This window comes from Pelodiscus sinensis, chromosome 6 (assembly GCF_049634645.1).
Source record: "Pelodiscus sinensis isolate JC-2024 chromosome 6, ASM4963464v1, whole genome shotgun sequence".
In the NCBI taxonomy this organism is placed as follows: Eukaryota; Metazoa; Chordata; order Testudines; family Trionychidae; genus Pelodiscus; species Pelodiscus sinensis.
In genome coordinates this window covers 57,340,576-57,360,907 of record NC_134716.1, presented here as the reverse complement: position 1 = coordinate 57,360,907, position 20,332 = coordinate 57,340,576, and the positions used below count along the sequence as shown (strand labels likewise).

The 20,332-nt window shown below is 39.6% G+C and overlaps 1 protein-coding gene across 1 annotated transcript in view; it reads right to left on the bottom strand.

Annotated features, from left to right (window-relative positions):
• Positions 1-348: 348 nt before the first annotated feature.
• DTWD2 (DTW motif tRNA-uridine aminocarboxypropyltransferase 2) overlaps positions 349-20,332 on the bottom strand; it is a 224,190-nt gene continuing 204,206 nt past the window's right edge. Inside the window, exon 12 of the mRNA XM_075931968.1 lies at positions 349-3,762. The gene's annotated coding sequence lies outside the window, so the exon portion shown is untranslated. The remainder of the gene's footprint in view (positions 3,763-20,332) is intronic.

The window sequence follows — 20,332 nt, the reverse complement described above, 5'->3', positions numbered from 1 at the left end:
AGCTGTCTACACTGGCCGCTTGAATTTCCGCAAAAGCACTGACTTCCTACTGTAAGAAATCAGTGCTTCTAGCGGAAATACTATGCTGCTCCCGTTCAGGCAAAAGTCCTTTTGTGCAAAACTTTTTCGCAAAAGGGCCAGTGTAGACAGCTCAGATTTGTTTTCCGCAAAAAAGCCCCGATCGCGAAAATGGCGATCGGGGCTTTTTTGCGGAAAAGCACGTCTAGATTGGCACGGACGCTTTTCCACAAAAAGTGCTTTTGTGGAAAAGCGTCCGTGCCAATCTAGACGCTCTTTTCCAAATATGCTTTTAACGGAAAACTTTTTTCGCGATCGGGGCTTTTTTACGGAAAACAAATCTCTGCTGTCTACACTGGCCCTTTTGCGCAAAAGTTTTTCGGAAAAAGACTTTTGCCCGAACGGCGCAGCATAGTATTTCCGCAAAAGCACTGAAAATCTTACATGAGATCGTCAGTGTTTTTGCGGAAATTCAAGCGGCCAGTGTAGACAGCTAGCAAGTTTTTCCGCAAAAGCAGATGATTTTGCAGAAAAACTTGCCAGTCTAGACACAGCCCTCATGTTTAGAATGACACATACCTCATTTTAGGGCTGCCATAATAGGTCATACATAATTATAAATGTGTTAATTCTTCTTCCACTTTAAAACCAGTGTAAATGTATCAACTTTCCTACTTTATTCCTGATTTTCACCAGTGTAAGTCAGACTCAATATTTGCATTTAACATGAGTATTTAGCAAAGATGGGCACTCAAAAGTGCCTGAATATTTACCACCCATATCTCTGCTAGCCCATAGAAAGCCTCAAAATCCTTTCATTAATTTTGCAAAGAACTGGTCAGAGGAAACCGGTCAGACTTACAAGAAAGAGGAAAATGTTTCTCATTAACTCCAGGTAGCTTGAATTAGCAGATGTTTGCCTGCGTTCTTGTCTCTAATTGAAATACATGCAGAATTCCATTGCTGTCCTGTAATGCTCTGAATTTCCACATTCTTATTATGACTTGAAATATTACTTGAAATATTTTGTTTTCTTGTCTTCCACAGATAGCATTGTAAACTCGACATCTGGTAGAGAATTATGACAATTCAAGGAATATTATGACCATTACTTCTTCCTCCTGCTCCAAGGAATAATAAATGTAACCTGAACCAAGTTCTTGTTTCTTTTTATTAGTTTAATCAGTGCAGATATGCAATTTTCTTTTCTCTTCTCTTTCTTTTTAGTATGTTGCAGAAAAGCTATTTTGAAAGCTCTAGTTTTACGGTCTAGTTAAATCAAAACATAACATCTTTATGTTTTACACAGTGTCATTCAAGTTAATGCAGGTTAAAATATGAGTCATTCACTGCTTTAGAATGTGTTTGTTGTTTCCATATTGTTCCACTTCAAAAGAGAATATAAGGAAGAAATCCCGCCAAATACATTTATCATATATTATGTCCAAGACTTTAAACTACAGTCAAGAAGAAGAAAGTGACAGCCATACCCAGAAACAAGCATGTGCATTTAATAGTGGGCCCTCAGGCTGGCTTGTGACCTGTATACTACTGACAATAGCATACAAGCTTCAGAAAACACTGGTAATGCTGACAGGAGATTATATTTAGTGGGAGTTCAATAAAATGAGTGATGCTCAGCCTCTTCTCAAGTAGCCATTTCCAATGATCCATGCAGAGTCATACCTAGCATATTTAGAAACAGACCAGAAATATGAGCATAGTGTAGTGTTACTCCTTAACAGGATCAGTTATCTTGACAACACACAAACTAACAAATTCTAGCATCATTACATCACTGCTTAGGTACTACTGTATTTCAATTAGCTCAATGTATCTGACCATCATTACAATGACATAGCAGAAGTTAACAGCAATGAAACTTTTAATCAACAGTCTCAGAAAGTATCTTGGGATTGTATAAGGCAGGATAATTAGTATCATTAGTATCTGGGATGCTTGGTCAGTGACGACTGTAACCAGCTAGTTTGATGGGATGGATTTGATGGCCTCACTCACTTGGAAGACCAATCACTCAGACTAGATCACAAGAAGCTGGAGAATAGAGAGATGAAGAAATCTAGTTGGTTTTCTAATCCATTTTCCTGATACTGCACTTCCTGCTTTGGAGGAAAAGGATGGTTGGCTGGGAATAAGAATTTGTTTGAGTAAAATACATCTAGGAGTGAAGAGAGTCCACTTTTAGTGTCTCGTTTAGACAAACTTTGTGGGCTTGAGTATAAAATTGACAGTGGTTGAAAGAAAAATAAATAGTGGACACACTTATCTTTATAATTTGTTTCAAAGAAGCAATACTTAGATACGTAGCTGATAGGAATATTATTAGTATTCTGCAAAATCAGAACAGGGCTATGCAAAAGGACATTTTTTCCCTCTATCAAACAATCATCAAAATAGTCACTCCCTCTTGAAGGATTTTCAAAGGAACAGATGGCTTTCTGCTAGCAGAACAAATGTCAGGAGCTAGTAGAAACCTTAATTTAAGAATATTAAATATCAAGTGGCATTCCACATTATATCGGTCATGAAGAAATAGCTATAAAAATATCCACTAGTTCAGGGACAAGAAAGAAAGAAAGAAAGAATGAAAGAACTAACTAACTAACTTACTACAGGTCCATTCTCCTTGGAGTGACTGAGCCTTAGCTTCACTATTCCAATGCACTGAGCAACACAACTGAGTCACCATTCGGTCCCTCCTCTGCTGTGGGACAGTGTAACTATGCACTGTCCCTTCCTCAGGCCAGAGTGGATAGTGCCAATCCTCTGCTAAAAGAAGAGGGCCCGTTTCTGATCTTACACTAGCATATAAGGTATACAGAAGTAATTTCTCTATCGGCAATGGCGTTTCACTGGTTATATACGAGCAAGTGCTTTGAATGGGGCTCATTACCTTGGAAATGCTTCTACCTAGCCATAGCCCAGGAAACGAATATAGCAAGCTCACTCCCAATATCATATAATGGCTGTGTGCGCCACTAGGTGAGTATCTGAACTTACACTGGCCATTTTCTAAATGGGATCATGCTCATGGATTGAATTTTTTCCCCCAAAGTTTGTCACCTTTATAGAGTTTTACAGAATTATTTCTCATTACATTCTTTTATTTTTAAAGTCTGTCTGCATATGTTTGGAAAAGTCTGTTAAGTGAACAAAATACCACTAATATACTTTGTATTTTCACAATGACCTGTAAAGTATTGATGATAATTTTCAGTGTAGGAACACATGATTAAAGACATGCCACTAAACTCATGCACATTGGGCCTGATCTGCCACTGCCTGGGCACCACGTGTAAGCAGTTGGTGGAAAGGCAGTGTAGAGTGCAGCTCAGAGGCTTTGGAAAGGGCACCTTGCGTACCCCTCTGGAGTGCTACAAAGGAATGCAATTTCCCATTCCTACTAAACTCCTTCTGAAGTGTTATGTCATCAGAATCGTTCTGATGTCTCTGCTGATCAATGGCACTCCCTTTGGTGACTTCAGCATGTCACCAATGGTTACATTGCCTTCCCATGAAAATACTCAAGAGGCTAAACATCCCTATTGCTGTAGACATATGAGTTTTGCTAGCATTATTACTGATGCTTATTTCCTCCTCCTCTCCATTCTTAATATTTTCTCCCTTCCTCTTCATGTCTCAGCAGTCTCTCATCAAACGTGAAATGCATTTGTTTCTATGTAACAGGTTTTCTCTCCTTCCACAGCAGAAGCACATTTTAACCTGGGGAAAAATTAAAATAAAGACTCACTTTATTACCCGTAGCTGTTAGAAGAATGAAAGCTGAAATGGCTAAGGGACTATGCAGTGTAGTTTTGTCGGACCCAGGATATTAGACAGACAAGTTAGGTGAGGTAATATTTTATTATTAGACCAGTTTCTATTGGTGAGAGACTTAAGCTTTCAAGCCAAACAGAGCTCTTACCCAGACCTGAAGAAGAGCGGTACGTGGCTTGAAAACTTGTCTCTCTCATAAGCAGAAATTGGTCCAATAAAATATATGACCTCACTCACCTTATCTCTCTAATGTCTACAGGAGAGCTTTTTCTGACACATTTAATAGTAGATGTGATATGCAGGACTCTTAATGAAAATGACCCACCTTCAATAGAAAAGCAAAAGTTTTCTGGGTATGAAGTAAAATAGATAATATATGGTTCTTTATGCAGGAAAATACTGAAACAATTGAACTCCAAACTGACACACAAATAGCTCTGGATGATTAGAAGGAAATGAGTTATTAGCCAGGGAACCCTTTTGCTTGCAGATTCATATATTTTATTTCTTGTGTGTGACCTGTGAGTTTTTTAGCTTTGTGTGTGTGCATCCACCTCCCACAAATCAACTTCAATTGTGAAAGAGTTCGCGTCCATGTATGCTTAGATAATGAATTCTTCCTGTTGCAAAGTGACCTCTGGAGTCTGAGAAGTACTTTAATTTCAATTTGTGTCAATGAAATACTTGATAAATTGTTCTTTTTAGGGTCATATATAACTTTGGATTGCAGTACTGACCGCTGTTACCATTCTGACAAAGATAAATCATGCTGTAGGGTTTGTTCTGTATCTGTAGACTGTCATGGCTACAATTACAGATGTAAGCTCATAGTGCAGTCTGTGTGCGTTCAAAGTAGGGTGCATCATTCTGGCATAATTTACTTTCAGCCTTGTTTTAGGTGTCATGTAACATCCAGAGTGTGGGAAGTGCATGATGCTTAATTTCAAAAAATGTAATCAAACTAAATAATCAAACACATACCTCTTTAAGCAACAGAAAAGAAGAATTTGTATTCAATAACTTATACTAGATAAGTCAACAAGCAACTAGCTATTGCTATAGCTCAGTTTTCACTTGATAAGGATTATTATTGGAGTGACGCCACATCTTGGCTTCTTTTGTGACTCCCTGGGATTCTCTTAGTGAAGCTCTAACCTAATATTCTTCATTAACTAAAACAGTAACAAAATTTGTATGCTGCTCATCTGAACGAAAACCCTTCATCACAAAGATGATGCAATCATGTGCACATGAATTGCCCTTCCAAATGTTGCCTTGACACAAGCCAATGTTTCTTGGAGCAGCTGCCACTTGTGCTTTTTCTCCTTGATCCTAAATTATTCTAGCTTCACCTGTTCACATCTTAAATTAGCCCAAAATTGTTTTTCATTTCAAGGCTTATGCCAGCAACAGCAACTGTACCAATTGCTATCCAGTTTTCATGGGGTCCAAGATCAGCCAAGCACTCATTTTTGACACAATGTGTTCTAAATTCCATTGAATAGTCAAAGGTTCACAGAATTAGCTAAGGGATTTCTTCTTTGGATGTCATTTCACAGCTAGGTAACTCATAATCAAATTAAAAATATGAGAAATAAATAGAGTACATTGTTTCACATCTGGGAATTAAAATAACTATTTTTTAAAACAAAAAACATTTTCTTCAAAATATGATGTGAACTGAACACATTTCAGAAACTCTAGAATCCTAAAGATTACAACTCACTACTTTTAATAATTTCAGAATCCACATACATGTCTCTATTATGCTAGCCAATTAGAACGTGACAGAGAATAAAGCAAAGCTGTTGCTAGTACCCTATTCAGTGAATGATCACCGAAAACTACACCTGTCTCTGATTCTAATGATAGAATGCGTTCACGGTCTCTAAAGCTGGCAATAAATTTCCTTAGACCTTGCTGGAAAGATCGAGTTCGCATCACACTGTTATTAAGCTTTTCTGGTCAGAATTGAATTGATAACAATAAAAGCATTTTTCTTTTACTGAGAGAAAGGTTTCTGTGTATGTAGAAATTTGCACACACTTTTCATGTGGAAAGAATACATGCACTGGAATTAGAATCAGAATCCCAAATAAATTTGCTTTCCTATTTGAGAAGGTGAACGTATGTAAAATTTGTAATATATTGAAAACTAGTCCAGCTAGACTATTAAGACTTTCCATACATTTACAAAATAACTGTTAATTAATAAACAGGAGTGTTATGGAAACGTAATATTTGTTTTCTTTGAATAATTTTCTTTATATGGCTCTGGCTTCTCCCTTTAAAACTGTGAGACCTGAGAAAGGTAAAGAACTCCTTTCTTCCCTAATCTGAAATAATGTGAGATGGAAGCAGGGGTGGATGAGAGTTTTGCGGGGCCCAGGGCATGGGGCCTCTTGAAGCGCGGGGCCCAGGGAAGCACAATTTCGCACATGCACTATGGCCACAGCCGACAGGTAGTAGCGCATGCACGGAGCCTATTGAAGTGTAGGGCCTGTTACCCACCAGCTCTGTGATTCTTGGGAAACCAGAACATGGTCACCTGTCAGCCTTGTGCTCTTGGGGAGCCAGGGAGTGACATTCATGGAAAACCATTCCCCTCTCTCAGGCCTCTGCTAGAATCATAGACAAAGCAATGAAAAGGCTGGGGAAGACACACCTAAACTGCTTCAGACTAGGGTGATATAATTAAGGAAACACCCCAGCCTCATTTGCATTAAAGATGGAACAGAGGGACATCTCATTAGCATACAGAATGGAGAGCAGCTCTTCCAAGGCAGGAACCGCAGTGAACTATGGGACACCGAAAGCAGAGAAGCACTGCCTGATGGGAAATCCCTGCTCCAGATGCTAACGAACCTAGGCCTGCTCACACCCAAATTAGTCATTATCAGACCAATTCTAGTAACGATCCTATTGACATCTAAAATACTGAAACTGCCTAGTTGCATTGAGGGTGCAGTGTGGCATTGCTGTGAAACCCAGCCAGCTGAGTCCAGGGACGTATGAGGGGGTCAGCTTGTGAGTGCTGAGTACCCAGTCCTCTCAGACGTGCTCTGTTAGTGGGTGTGAGTGTCTCTGTGTGTTGCCAAGGTGGTAAGAACCCCATCCTGAGGAACCTAGTTCCTGCAGGAGAGCTCCAGTGGGAGGGGGAATTGGTAGCAGGGAGAATTCAGCTCCATATGAGAGCCCAAGTAAGCACCAACAGCACACTGATAGAACTGTTAACCTTCCCCCAGTCCCATAAGGGTAACCCTGATAAATGAGCATACCCCAGAGTATTGGGCAAATTTGGTAACAGGCCTGGGGCAGCTGCCGCGCTCGCCCTGCCCTACATCTGCCGCTAGATGGAGGCTTCCAGTTTTGTAAAATATGGAGCACCTACTGCAACTAATTAAAAGAATGGAAAAGCTCCCTCTGAGTTTAATGGGAGTTCAGTGGGAGTTAATCTTGTAGCCTAAAGACTAAAGAAAACCACACACTCTGCCTCTATCATTTAAGAACCAGCATATTTATCATACTACCAAACAAGATTTAGGTTCACCATGATAGCTTCAGTCATTAAGCAGAGACTCTAATTGGACCCTAGAAATAAACTTTAGCAGGCAAGGGGGATTAGATTGTGTTGTACACACATGGCTAAGAATTTTAGTAGGAAAGTGCTACTAGAGATTTTTGTATGTTTAACTTTAGACCCTTGCATAAAGATAGTAGTAAAAAAAAAAAAAATCTCTATACGCTTTTCCCTTGTTACTCATTTTAAACACTGCTTGCAGAAATGCACAGAAAAACTTCAATATTTCTAATCTATAGGATTTACTGGAAAACACAAGATTCACTATGAGCAGAGATGCTAATATTATTGTAAAGAGGGAAAGAATAGAAATCAACCATATAGAAACTGTGGCTCTGAGACTGTAAGTATCTGATTTTTAACTACCTGGCCATAGTAAATCAAAATGCAATGAGTTATCTTTAGAAAAAAATATATTGTTTTTTTAAATATATTGTGAATGCTGTTAATAATTCAGCTCTTACAGATGGTTTTTGTATTATTTATTTATTTATTTGGGGTTCACATTGAGGAGTTTTAAAATTATATTAAAGTAAAAATTGAGCAAAGGGCCAGATGTTGTAAGCAGGATCACTAATCAAACACAGCTTGGGTAATAGGCTCCATGCCTTGGTCGATGGCAAATAATTACTAAAACATTAGATTTACAGTGTTTAAACAACCATTTCATTATATTTTTTCTACACTGATTAAATTTTCTCAGTGTTTATAATGCATCATTACATCCGCTTTGTGCACAGATAATGTACAGCATAGCTGCTCATTAAAAATTCCCTGCACTCTTTCATCATTTTAATAAATCTAATTTGACTGTATTTGCATAAAGTTTTATAACGAATGATTAGTTCTTTTATTAACACCATTCTTAGCTATGAAGCGAGTAAGTTCCTTCTCGGCAAAAGAAGTTGCTTTGCAATGTCAGGGCTAGACTTAAATGTTAGGATACATCATGCCCTGGACATAATTAAGGGTAAATATTTGCCATATACACAATTCCAAATTAAGTCAATTGACCCCTAGCTAATTTTAACCCTAATTATTATGATTATATGATTCAAACCACTTTACTTCCTTTTCCTATAATATATTAGTCTCCTGAATACAAGCATATCAAGAACAATAAAAGCTAAGTCTTCGTCTTTAATATGAACATTTAGCTTCACAGAGGCCAATGACATTTCAGAGTTCACCCAAGTAACTAGACTATTAGGTAATGTCAGGAAGACTCAGGATTAGCTAAATGAAAACACACTAGGTCTATCAGACGAATTCTGTGCCAGGCAATGTGTCTCATAAGCTGACAGTGCATAGAGCTTCCCTTAGCTATACAAATTAAATGGATTATTTCTTAGAAACACATTATGGCTGATCCCTTATTTTTAATTGTCGGTTCAGATGGGTGACAATCACTGCTATTAGACAAGTGTTATTTGGGTTAAACCATTGAGCAGAAAATGTGGTGCAAAATTAAGTATGGGTAATGTCAGACTACTATATTATGGATTTACATTAAAGAAACTAACACTGGAGATGGCATGAGATATCCTTTTCTTATTAACCACTAGAAGTCAAAAATAAACATTCACAAATGGGATATCATAAGAATGGCTGTACTGGGTCAGGCCAAAGGTCCATCTAGCCCAGTAGCCTGTCTGCCAACAGTGGCCAGTGTCCCAGAGGGGGTGGACCGAAGACAATGATCAAGTGATTTGTCTCGTGCCATCCATCTCTAGCCTCTGACAAACAGAGGCCAGGGACACCATTTCTATCCCCTGGCTAACCTTTATGGACCTAACCTCCATGAAATTATCTAGCTTCTTGTTATAGTCCTAGCCTTCACAGCCTCCTCTGGCAAGGAGTTCCACAGGTTGACTATGCGCTGTGTGAAGAACTTTATTTTATTAGTTTTAAACCTGCTACCCATTAATTTCATTTGGTGTCTTCTAGTTCTTCTATTATGGGAACTAATAAATAACTTTTCTTTATTCACCCTCTCCACACCACTCATGATTTTATATACCTCTATCATCAGTAAAAGTGCTTATTGATGGACAGCAACATACTGTTGTGTATGGAAATGGTATATAAAAAGAGAAGGGTATATGGAAAGGGTATATAAAATGGCCTATAGATCAATATGGTATTGAAAACCTTGATATAAAAAATGTCCTCTAAATAACTTTGTCCTACTCTGGTAGAAACCAGTGGCCTTATCCAAGGCACGTTACAATCAATGGGAGTATTAAAGCATTGCTGGTCCTTTATGGAGCCTCCCAGATGATCAAATGAAGCCACAAATCAGGTAATAGCTTGAAGATGTCTTGGTCTTCCATAAAAATCAGTAAGCATGGAGATAAGAGTAACTGAGAACTCAGTTTATCTCTGACACTGAGGTGAGTGATCTACAGAGCATAATCCTGCAAGGACAAGACTAGGAAAGAGTGTATGATCAATGTCCCAGGGGAAGACATCTGAGGTCATTAAATTAGGGTGAATTTCAAAGGATGAGGCAGCCACTTCCCAAAGCTGGGAGTTATTCCAATACCTAGATTTACCAAGCCAACACAAAGCAGCCTCTGTGAACCCTCATCCAAAAGCCAACAACACAGATCCCTTAAAGCAACACAGCCTTAGGTCTCCACCCAGACACCCAAGTCAAATAAAGTTCTGCCAGTCCCAAAGGATCGGATACATTACCTAGCAGGTCAATGAATATTTCATGCTTATTGCCAATTCTTATTAACTAAACTAAAATTTATTTAAAAAAATAGAAGTGAGGAAGTATTGGTCGAATGATCACCAAAGTACAGACGAGAGTACAATTCTGAGATGAGATTCATAGCACGGAAGAAAAGGAGTCCGGTGGCACTTTAAAGACTAACATATTTATTAAGGTATTAGGGCATAAGCTTTCATGAGATACAACTCACTTCCTCAGATGCTGAAGAGAAAAGAAAAAAAAAAGAAAAGGAGGTGATATAGAGATGGGAGTGTGACATCAGTGCTAATTAAATCAGTGTGAATGTGGCTCCTCTCCAACAGAGATGAGAAGGTGAGAGTACCTGAAGGGGAAATTACCTATTGAAATGTGAGAATCACTCCATTAGTCTATTTAAACCTTGTTTCAAGGTGTCAAATTTGCATCTAAATTCCAGCTCAGCAGTTTCTCATTGCAGTCTGTTTTTTTTTTTTGTCTGAGAACGGATTACTACATCAGCTATACCATCAAAGTCTCATTCACATGCACATCTACTAATGAACTATATGCTATCGTGTGCCAACAATGCCTCTCTGCTATGTACATCAGATAAACTGGACTGTCTCTACACAAAAGAATAAATGGACCTATCAGATATTAAGAATGGCAACATACAAAAACCGGTGGAGGAGCATTTTAATCTCCCTGGACACACCATTTTGGACTTGCTATTTGCTATTCTTAGGATGGAGATACTGGGCTAGAAATGGTTAACAGGTGAGGTAAAAAGTCACTTGGCACACTTTAAAGCAGATGAGCAGATAAACATTTCGGCTGTGTCTACACTGGCACCCTTTTCCGTAAAAGGGATGCTAATGAGACACTTCGGAATTGCAAATTCCGCGGGGGATTTAAATATCCCCCGCGGCATTTGCATGAACATGGCTGCCGCTTTTTTCCGGCTTGGGGTTTTGCCGGAGAAAAGCGCCAGTCTAGACAGGATCTTGCGGAAAATAAGCCCTTTTTCCGGAAGATCCCTTATTCTTGAAAGTAGGAATTCCCTTATTCTTGAAAGCGGCAGCCATGTTCATGGAAATGCCGCGGGGGATATTTAAATCCCCCGCGGAATTTGCAATTCCGAAGTGTCTCATTAGCATCCCTTTTACGGAAAAGGGTGCCAGTGTAGACACAGCCTTCATGTTGCCTAGTCAGATATATAACTAGGATTGTAAAATAGGAGAGCTGGGAAGTGAGGGCCGCTTAAGAAATATGTTTCATATATATGAGTTAAAAGATGGCTAATTAGGATAAACAGGAATATACTCTGTATCTATAAGTTGAGAGATACCTTAATTATCACTAGACATGCCTTCAAAACCTCTAATTCTAAAAGCACATATGTGACTGTAGCTATTAGCCTTCTAAAAAAATCTCTTTTCCCAATCTGTTTTCAACTGACAGTTCAATTGTGTGCAAACTAAAATGTGTTAGAATTGCTCTGCCTACTGTCCAGGCAATTTACAGTAATAAAAAAGAAAAGGCTTGTTCTGCTTCTGCTAGTCTATGCCGCTTTTCTCTTGGGAGAATTCAGAACTTGTATCTACCCAATAAATTACATCCTGTCCTTCTGTTCCCTCTCTGCACACTGGTTGGAGATTTCTCTCCTTTGATGGGAATTAAAACACACTAATATTGCATTAGACATACCTGATCTATACTAACTAGATAGCAGTGGAGTTTTAGACTGAGATATTAAGGCCTAAAATCAGTTTCAGCCTTATGGGCATGCTGCCAATAATTACTTCTCAGCGATCTTTGTTTCAAGAAAGATCAGTCCTCTTCCACTGCCACCACCCCCACCTCTGTGAGCCAAAGCTCCTGCAGACCTTTTAGCATATTTATACAACAATACCATTTCAAAAGAAAGTGCTGGCCTGTGATCAAAGAGAATAAATACCCTGGCCCCTCCAAGGCCCACAAGATTTCAAGTTTCCCAAATAAGAATCAAAGATCTTAAGGAGGGAACAGTGTTCAATGGCAGGATACAATATATGTGGAAAAAGTGGGAAGAGATGGGGAACACACTGATGAATAGCATCTAAGTGACTGTCTTATACATGGAACAGCTATTCAGTCCTGCAAAGAAAGAAAGTTTTCAAATGCTTACATTGGCTACCATTGTAAGTTTACTTTTATAATGCCAGAGGATGTGCCTTATTCAGAAATATTTTATTTCTTCTACTCTCAGTCACCAGAAAATAATCTGAGATAGGAAACAAGTAAAAGACTTCAGAGCTACCAACTAGTATCGAATCAAGGCCAGATCCTCAGCTAGTATAAATCATGCTTTTTTATCAGAAACTACGAGTGCTCAAGTGATGAGGGCACTGTTTGGAAATCTGAGGGGAAATAGAACCTAATCTCACATGAACCCAACAAAGCCAGTCTGCCAGCTGTATTTTTCCATTCGGTTTGTGTGTGAATGTTCAAATCTAGCACCTAGCCACAGTCTTAAACAGATACTGTCTTAAACAGACATTATTTCCACAACATAAGTATACTGATGTATTCCTTGAATCCACTCCATAATATACATTCCTATAAAGAAGTAAAGTCCATATGCTGAGCATGTATTGTGGGTTTCTTCCCCAAACATCAATGAATAAGAACCAAGTCTACGCCTCCATTGCCTTAGCATATACTCCGAGTTGGCTGCTTGAAGCTATGAGGATATGTGTATATGGATTAGGGATGTTAAATATTGGTTAATTGAATAGTCGATTAACCTCATGAATTCTTATTGGTTACTCAACTATTCTACAGTCTCTGGGGGCAGAGCGGGGAGCCAGTGTGCTCCAGCCCCATTCCTGAGAAGCCCCCTGCCACTCTGCGCTGCTGCCTCTATATCAAAGGCAGCAGTGCAGGGTGCCAGGCAGGAGCTCTCCAGGGTGGGAGGGCTCAGCTCACAGACCCGGTGTGAGCCAGAACTGAGCTGGGCTGCTGACCAGCCTGCTAAAAAATTAACTGGCAGAGGAGGGAGGACACAATGCATGTAGTCTGTAGCATTAACCTATAGACTTTTGCTTACCGATGAAGCGGTTAATCGACTATACAATTAAATCCCTAATTTGGATAGTCTAATGCTATCATTACTGGTAAACCAGTTTCTGATATTCACTTCCTCAGACTCTTATAAATCTAAAAAGTTAATGTTGGGGTCTCTCTGCTTTTCATTTTTAGCAGAGCAAGAAACATTCTTTTGTTTTTAATTCTTTGTTTAGTCTTTACAGAGAAAGCATAGGTGAAGCATATGTATGTGGAGAAAGTATCTTGTCCTCTTACAATAGCTATAGAAACAAAAGAGAACCAAAGCCATCAAATGCTGAAATAAAGAACAAGAAGGCATGGTCAGCTAACCAAGAAAATGACTTGTTAAAATCAATAAACATGTTAAATAGTATAATGAACCACTAGTTGCATTGTTGTTTAAACCCAGAATGCTAGACCATTTTTTATTACTGTTGTTTTTCCACATGTGAGGTTCTACTGGAAGGCTGATTAAGTCCAGCACTGGTTAACCAGTTGACCAATATCCTGGATGCAAACTCTGCAGTAGATTTGATGTGTGGCCTTGAGCAAGACATAAACTCTCCAGGACTCACTTCATCCAGTTATAAAATGGAAATAATAGCTCCCTTCTCTACGAAGATATAACAAGGCTTCACTCATTCATCTTCGTAAGATACTTTGAGATCCTTGCATATTATCATTCTGCAAGTTTGCAGAAATCTTGTTGCAATGATAATACTGATATAGCAAATGGTGGTGATAAGAACAAAGGATATGGCTACACTAGCCACCCTACTTCAAATTAGGGTGGCTAATGTAGTGATTTGAACTTGCAAATGAAGCCCGGGATTTAAATATCACAGGCTTCATTTGCATGTTCCCGGAAGCCGTGGCTACACGCAGCACGGGCTAGATAGTTTGAATTAACACTCTTAATTCGAACTACCGTTACTCCTGGGATAGCCTGGGGCAGGTAGTTCAAGCTACCGGGCATTTTAAAATGGCGGCACCCGGGAACATGCAAATGAAGCCAGGGATATTTAAATCCCAGGCTTCATTTGCAAGTTCGAATGACTACATTAGCCACCCTAGTTCGAACTTGCCATGCCCAAAGTGATAGATGAAAGTAAAGATATATCAGTGAACACAAACCATTTAGTTTCAAAGCAGATAAGGCAAATGGGGACCAACAGAAAGAAAATTTAGAGTTCAGTGATACTTCTTCACTCTGCAAAGCCAATACAAACATTAACACTATCTAGTGAAGACTAGTCAAAAGATAGATACCTAGTCAAATGTAGAATGCCCGGCCAGTTTATTATGACAGTATTGGTTCCAGCTCGGCGCTATGGGTTCCTGCATGAACAAATATATTATCTTCAGAATAGCATTATCCTATGAATGCCATTCTTCCTTAGTGATTTCACATCCTCAGTTCATACAAATACCTTTACCAACCACATGCTTTATCATTTCCAAAAATATATTCTGTCCTGGTTTGCACTATTACACATGGAGACATAACTCATTACATATCAACTGTAGAAGTGTGACCTTTTCTCTTCCTGTCTTTTCCCACTTAAGCTGCACACTCTGCATTCCCCAATGCTGGGTTCAAAGCGCACGCATGATAAGAGACACTAGTACAACCTCTGTCCTTCAAATACAGGCAACTAGCGAGGCATCCTGCAGACAACATTACAAACACAGATAAAGAAAACATTATGCAATAATTAGTATCAAGAGTTCAAGAAACTTTTTCCAGTATCTAACAGTACATGATTTTGATTAAGAAGGTGTTCAAAGTAACCTTAATGAGATGCCACATTTACAATGATATCAGGGGAGACAGTTATCTTTAGCCCAACAAACTATGGTGATATATTCCTTTCTGATTCTGAAGCTCTGGAATTACCACCATCAAATTTGACAATGTATTCAGTTGTATTGTGGCCTCTATAATGCATGTAAACCCAAACAGTTTGGATATTTTGCAAGGATGTCTGAAATTGGCATCTCTTAACTAAGCAGAAACCCCACTGAATTGGCCTATGACTAGATGACCCACTCTTTTCAAAGGGCCTGGTTGTAGATTAGGAGAGAGCCTAGTTAGCTGGATAAAAGACTACCTTTACTATTAACAACTCTACCTTTTTTACAAGGAACAGATTTCACAGTGTGTTGCTATTTAGAACAAACTAAACAGGAGAGCTTACAAAAGAAAAGCTCCCCATGGTCCATTTTCTTCCCCCGACACGCAAGTAGCATTGAGCAACCATGATTCAAATCCAACTGCAAATATATCATTCTTTTGTTATTGCCAGGATTTTGAGGCGTTCTGTAAAACTCTGCACAGACAGATCCAGGAGGCTCAGGCTGACATGAGCTTGTCTTATAGCAGATCAGGGGCTGCTATTCTCTAAAGATCTCATTTTTCCTTTTTTGGTCTAGTTTAGTGGCTGTGATATTTGGTCGGTTTGGAAAGCTACTAATACGTTTTTATTATTGTTCTGTTCTGCAAAGAGAACAGAATAGAAGAAAAACAGAATTTGGGGCAAGGATAACAGTATTCACTAGCAGCAAGGACACACATTTCTTTTTGAAGGATAATATTAATCTATCAAGATCTTCCCACAAGGGCCGGGAGCTTCATGTACTGCAGTTCCTCTTCCTCACATGTAAGTGGAAAGCATTAGAGAAAGTTTTATAAAACTGAGCTGAAAACGTTCTCTCTATCCCAGTTTTTCTGAAAATGAAAATGGTTAGCAAGGGTAACACAACAAATAGATAAAGCATAAAGGAGAAACATGAGAACAGCTCTGGGCCTAAAGTGCAGACTTGGAGGGTGACTATACTTAGAGTGCTGTTGGAGCGGTGCTGCTGTAGTGCTCTCTATAGCACTCTAATAGAGAGTCTTCTGTCAGCCCAGGTAACCTCCCCTCCCCTCTGTCAAGAGGTGGGAGCTAGATCAATTTAAGAATTCTTCTGTCGACCTACAGTTGTCTACAAAGGAACTTAGGACAGCTTCCGAGGACATGTGGACTTTTCACATCCCTGAGCAATGCCAACATAATTTTCCAGTATAGAGCAGGCCTCAACATACCATACTGAAGGACCTGTGCCAGCAGGAAAGGAGGCAAAATAGCATACCAATCGGAATTTATGACAAATCCTCCATGTGCGTGTCCGGAAGAGCAACAAAATGCAGAGCAGCAGGTAGCAACTGTGATACCATCATTTTACATTACTACAGTTTTACAGGCAAGCCCGTATTAAAAATTCCAAACTAAGGTTAGGTGCTGCTACTGAAAAAGCAAAACTATCCACAGGGAGCGTGCTCATCAAGCTCGGTAAACCGCTCTGTCAATGTGTGCTTTTATTCCTTAACCAGCCCAAGCTTCTGCACTAGAATGCTGCGTTCTCCAGTGTTTGTTAAGGGGTGCCTCCCGAGCAGCAGTATATGCTTTGTTTTACCTTGTATGTGTGGGGGGGAATTACACACACTGACAAAGTGAAGACGACTCATCTTGTGGTGAAGACCATCAAATGAGGCTCCTAGGCACTCCCACAATACAAATAAAAAACAGTGGAAATGCAATGACATGTGGGTTCTGTGCCAGAAGCTTGTAGGAGACCTTGGCCCAGTCACTTAATTTTTCTTTGCCTCCATCTCTTCAGTAGTAAAATGGGGATGTTTATTTATAATTATTACCCAATTATAGGGAACTCACCCCCAGGGCCTCTCTGAATTAAGAGGTACAGAATACAGTGATTTATTATTTGTAAAGCATGTTCAGTGCCAAATTTCCATGCAGTATGGTAGACACATGGTGCGATGGGACATTCCATATGCTTTATGAAAATATGCTCATGAATATGAATATGACATAACTGGGATATGCTTTATGCAAAATACATTATGTGAGGTATCATTTGGAAAAAATTGTAATCTACTGAATATGATTTTCCCATTTGTATGCATGTATCATTTTTGTAGATCAAGTTAAGAATATTGAACTGTGTGTCTGTAACTGTATTTTCACAGTTTTGGGTCATTCCCACTGATTACACTTCAGGACTCTTATGACTCATTAGCAAAGAGACAATGGAGTTTAACCATCCTGTGGATGTGTGGGTCAGCCTATGAAGTATGGAAACAAGGCCCTTGCAGAGACATGCGACCATGTCAACTGATACTGGAATCCATCTTAAACCCTGTGCTTTTATATGAGAAGCTGGGAGGGGGTTAAATGAAAACAAAGGGCTCCTGCCTTAGGCAAATCCTGTTTAAGGGTGGGGAGTGATGTAATCTTGGTCCTCAGTTCTCTGTGGCTACCCCACCCAAAATGACTGGTGGAAACATCTAAGACTGAACGGGCAGGGGGGAAAGGGGAGAGGAGGTTGGGCCCATGCAGGAATGCTTTTCTGTTTGTGAAAGAAGCTTATTAGAAAAGGTTGAGAGTGAGATATTATATGTAACTTATTTCTTAGTGTATTAAGCTTAGCTTGCATGTTCTGCTTTATTTTGTTCAGTAACCTACATTGTTCTCTGTGCTATCACTTATGACCACTTAAATCCTACCTTTTTATACTCAATAAAAATCACTTGTGTTTATCAATAAATCCAGTATAAATAGTTGTGATGTGGGGTGGGTAAGGAGTCTATGCATCTCTCCCTTTACATTGAAAAAAGAGAACAAATGTCATGAACTTATATTGGACAGATCTCTGTACAGCATTGGATGGATTTATCAAGCGTTCAGGGTCTGGATATTTGAATGCTAGAGACAGGCATCTCACTGTTCAGTTTTCAGGTAAGGTCTGTAGATTTGTGGGCATGCCATATGATTCAGCAGGCTAGACAGTGGGTGGTGCCCAAACTGGCAGCGAAAATAGGCTCTGTGGGGTCCTGACCCATTACACATGGTATTATTACTAACATGTAACATAAGACTATAACATATAACTTCAAATATGTGAATACTTCCATTCAAGTAAATAGGGCTGCTCTATGCATGACTGACTGCCGTGATAAATCAGAGCCCAAAGACAGTGGCTGAGAGAGATCACTTTTTCCAATCAAAAAGGTATTAAACTAAATATTTCTATCTACCATCCTAATCCTGCAATTGGATCAGAGTGGGCAGAGCCCTGAACCCACACTGAGCCTCTCTGAAATCTGTGTGACTCTGCCTGCAGGACTGAGGTCTAAATATGTATTTCTTTTGTTATAAGTGTACTTGCAGCTTCAGTTATCTTCTGCTGAGGCTTCTCTGTTATAAGTTAAAGTCACGTGATCCTTTTAATCAGCAACAGGGTTCCGGAACTAGCACCAGCACCAACAAGTGCCTGGTCTCTAACTCAGTCTCTGAGCTATAATCAGTCCACCCATCTTCAAACACTTTCCCAGTTCCCCTATGCATCTCTCCAGTAGCTCTTATATCTTCCTTCTACATCAGTATAGACGAAGCCTGCTCAATCACAGAGAGGATAATGAAAATTTGGGGAGAGAAGGCAGAGGTGGGAGTGTTAAAGGGAGAAGAGAAAAGGGGATTTATTAGGAGGCCTGTACTATTGTGAGCCTCTCCTAACACAGTCTGTAGCCTTCTGAAATTTGTCTATCTTTTCATAAGATGCTAAAGTATGCAAATGTAAAACAGCCATAGAAATGAATTGTTCATATGAGAGACTTTAAGGGAAAACAATCACAAGCTGGCAAATCTTGCCACTTTTCATGACCTCAAGTTACACAGCCCACCCGTACATTCCCATATCAAAATGATTTACTGCTTATGCTTATGGGGTAGTTCTGTATATGAGCTGCAAAATGTTCTGGATTAGATGTTTGCTACTCAAATCTGTTACTTTTGTCAAGGTTTTCCTGTGATACCCCAGGGAGCAGTTTTGGACAAAGAGAAGAAAAAAGTTTAAAATGGGTCATTCTTTTCGCATCAGCTATATGACACTTTACCATTTGCTACATTTTCCCTAATACTGGACTCCTTCTCTGTGAGCCTTGTGCCTTATCAGTCAAAACTTGGTCAGATCTCCATGCTGCAATACCATTTTTTAATTGATCAACCCATGTAAACCAGGTTCTGTCAGTCTGAGGTATTTTGGCCAGCAGAACATGATGCCCTTTGTGGGTTTGGGTCACTTTTTCCCCTGGGGCTCCTTGACACTGTTCTGAAAGTGCAGAGGTGCCTTCTAATTGGTATGGATTGCGTTTGTGCTCACTATTTAGGCAGGGAAATGAGCTAAGTCAGTTGACTATAGAACTAGTAAAGTGGTCACGCAATCAGAGAAGAAACCGTTTTTTCCCAGGATCCATTTCAACTGTGCCCATTCACTCTTCAAATCCTAGATTCTCTATCTTTTCCAAACAGGAATCTCCAGGAGGAAGTGATATCTACTGAGACATCATCATGGTATTCAGTAGTTGCTTTAATGGAATTTTCAGAGAATGTAGTAATATGAAGCATATAGATAAGGAGGAGGAATGTATACATTAGAACAAATATTAAAGCTTCATGAAGGCACAGGTTTGATTGGAATTCCCTCATCGATAACATCCTGGTTTTCACAACCCCACACATCCTGTGAGACAGACTCCTGCCCTGGAAATGTTATGACTGAGTCAGAGTGGAAAACTAAGTGCTGCAAGGTAGTTATGCAACCTACCAGCGAGTTGTAGATGGCAGCAAGAAGGGCCGGATTCAGTATCTAGGGGGTTCTTTCAATAATATAACCAAACCAGCTTGAGCCCCCACCCAGTAAACTGGGAAAATTTCAACCTACCCACTGGGCACCGTTAGCAGCAATTCTTCCCCTCTCACAAGCATGGACTCTGAGAAAGAAGTAGTCTGTCTAGCATTAATCTAAGATGACAACACATGAAATATTCATAAACAAAGAAACACTCACAAACCAGGCACTCTCCCCAGAGTCCATTGGGTGAAGTCCTTTGCTTCAAGTTCTTCAGCCCAATACCTCAACAACTCAACTCCACTTCAAAACCCCACTAGAGATGTTAATGGTTCACCGATTCACCAGCAATCCTCATCCTTAACAGGTGAGGCTTACTGGTTACAGTTAACTAGTGGGGGCTGAAGCAGTCCCCCACCTGCCGCAGGCAAGTAGTTGTGCCAACCTGGCTGGAGCAGCCCTTG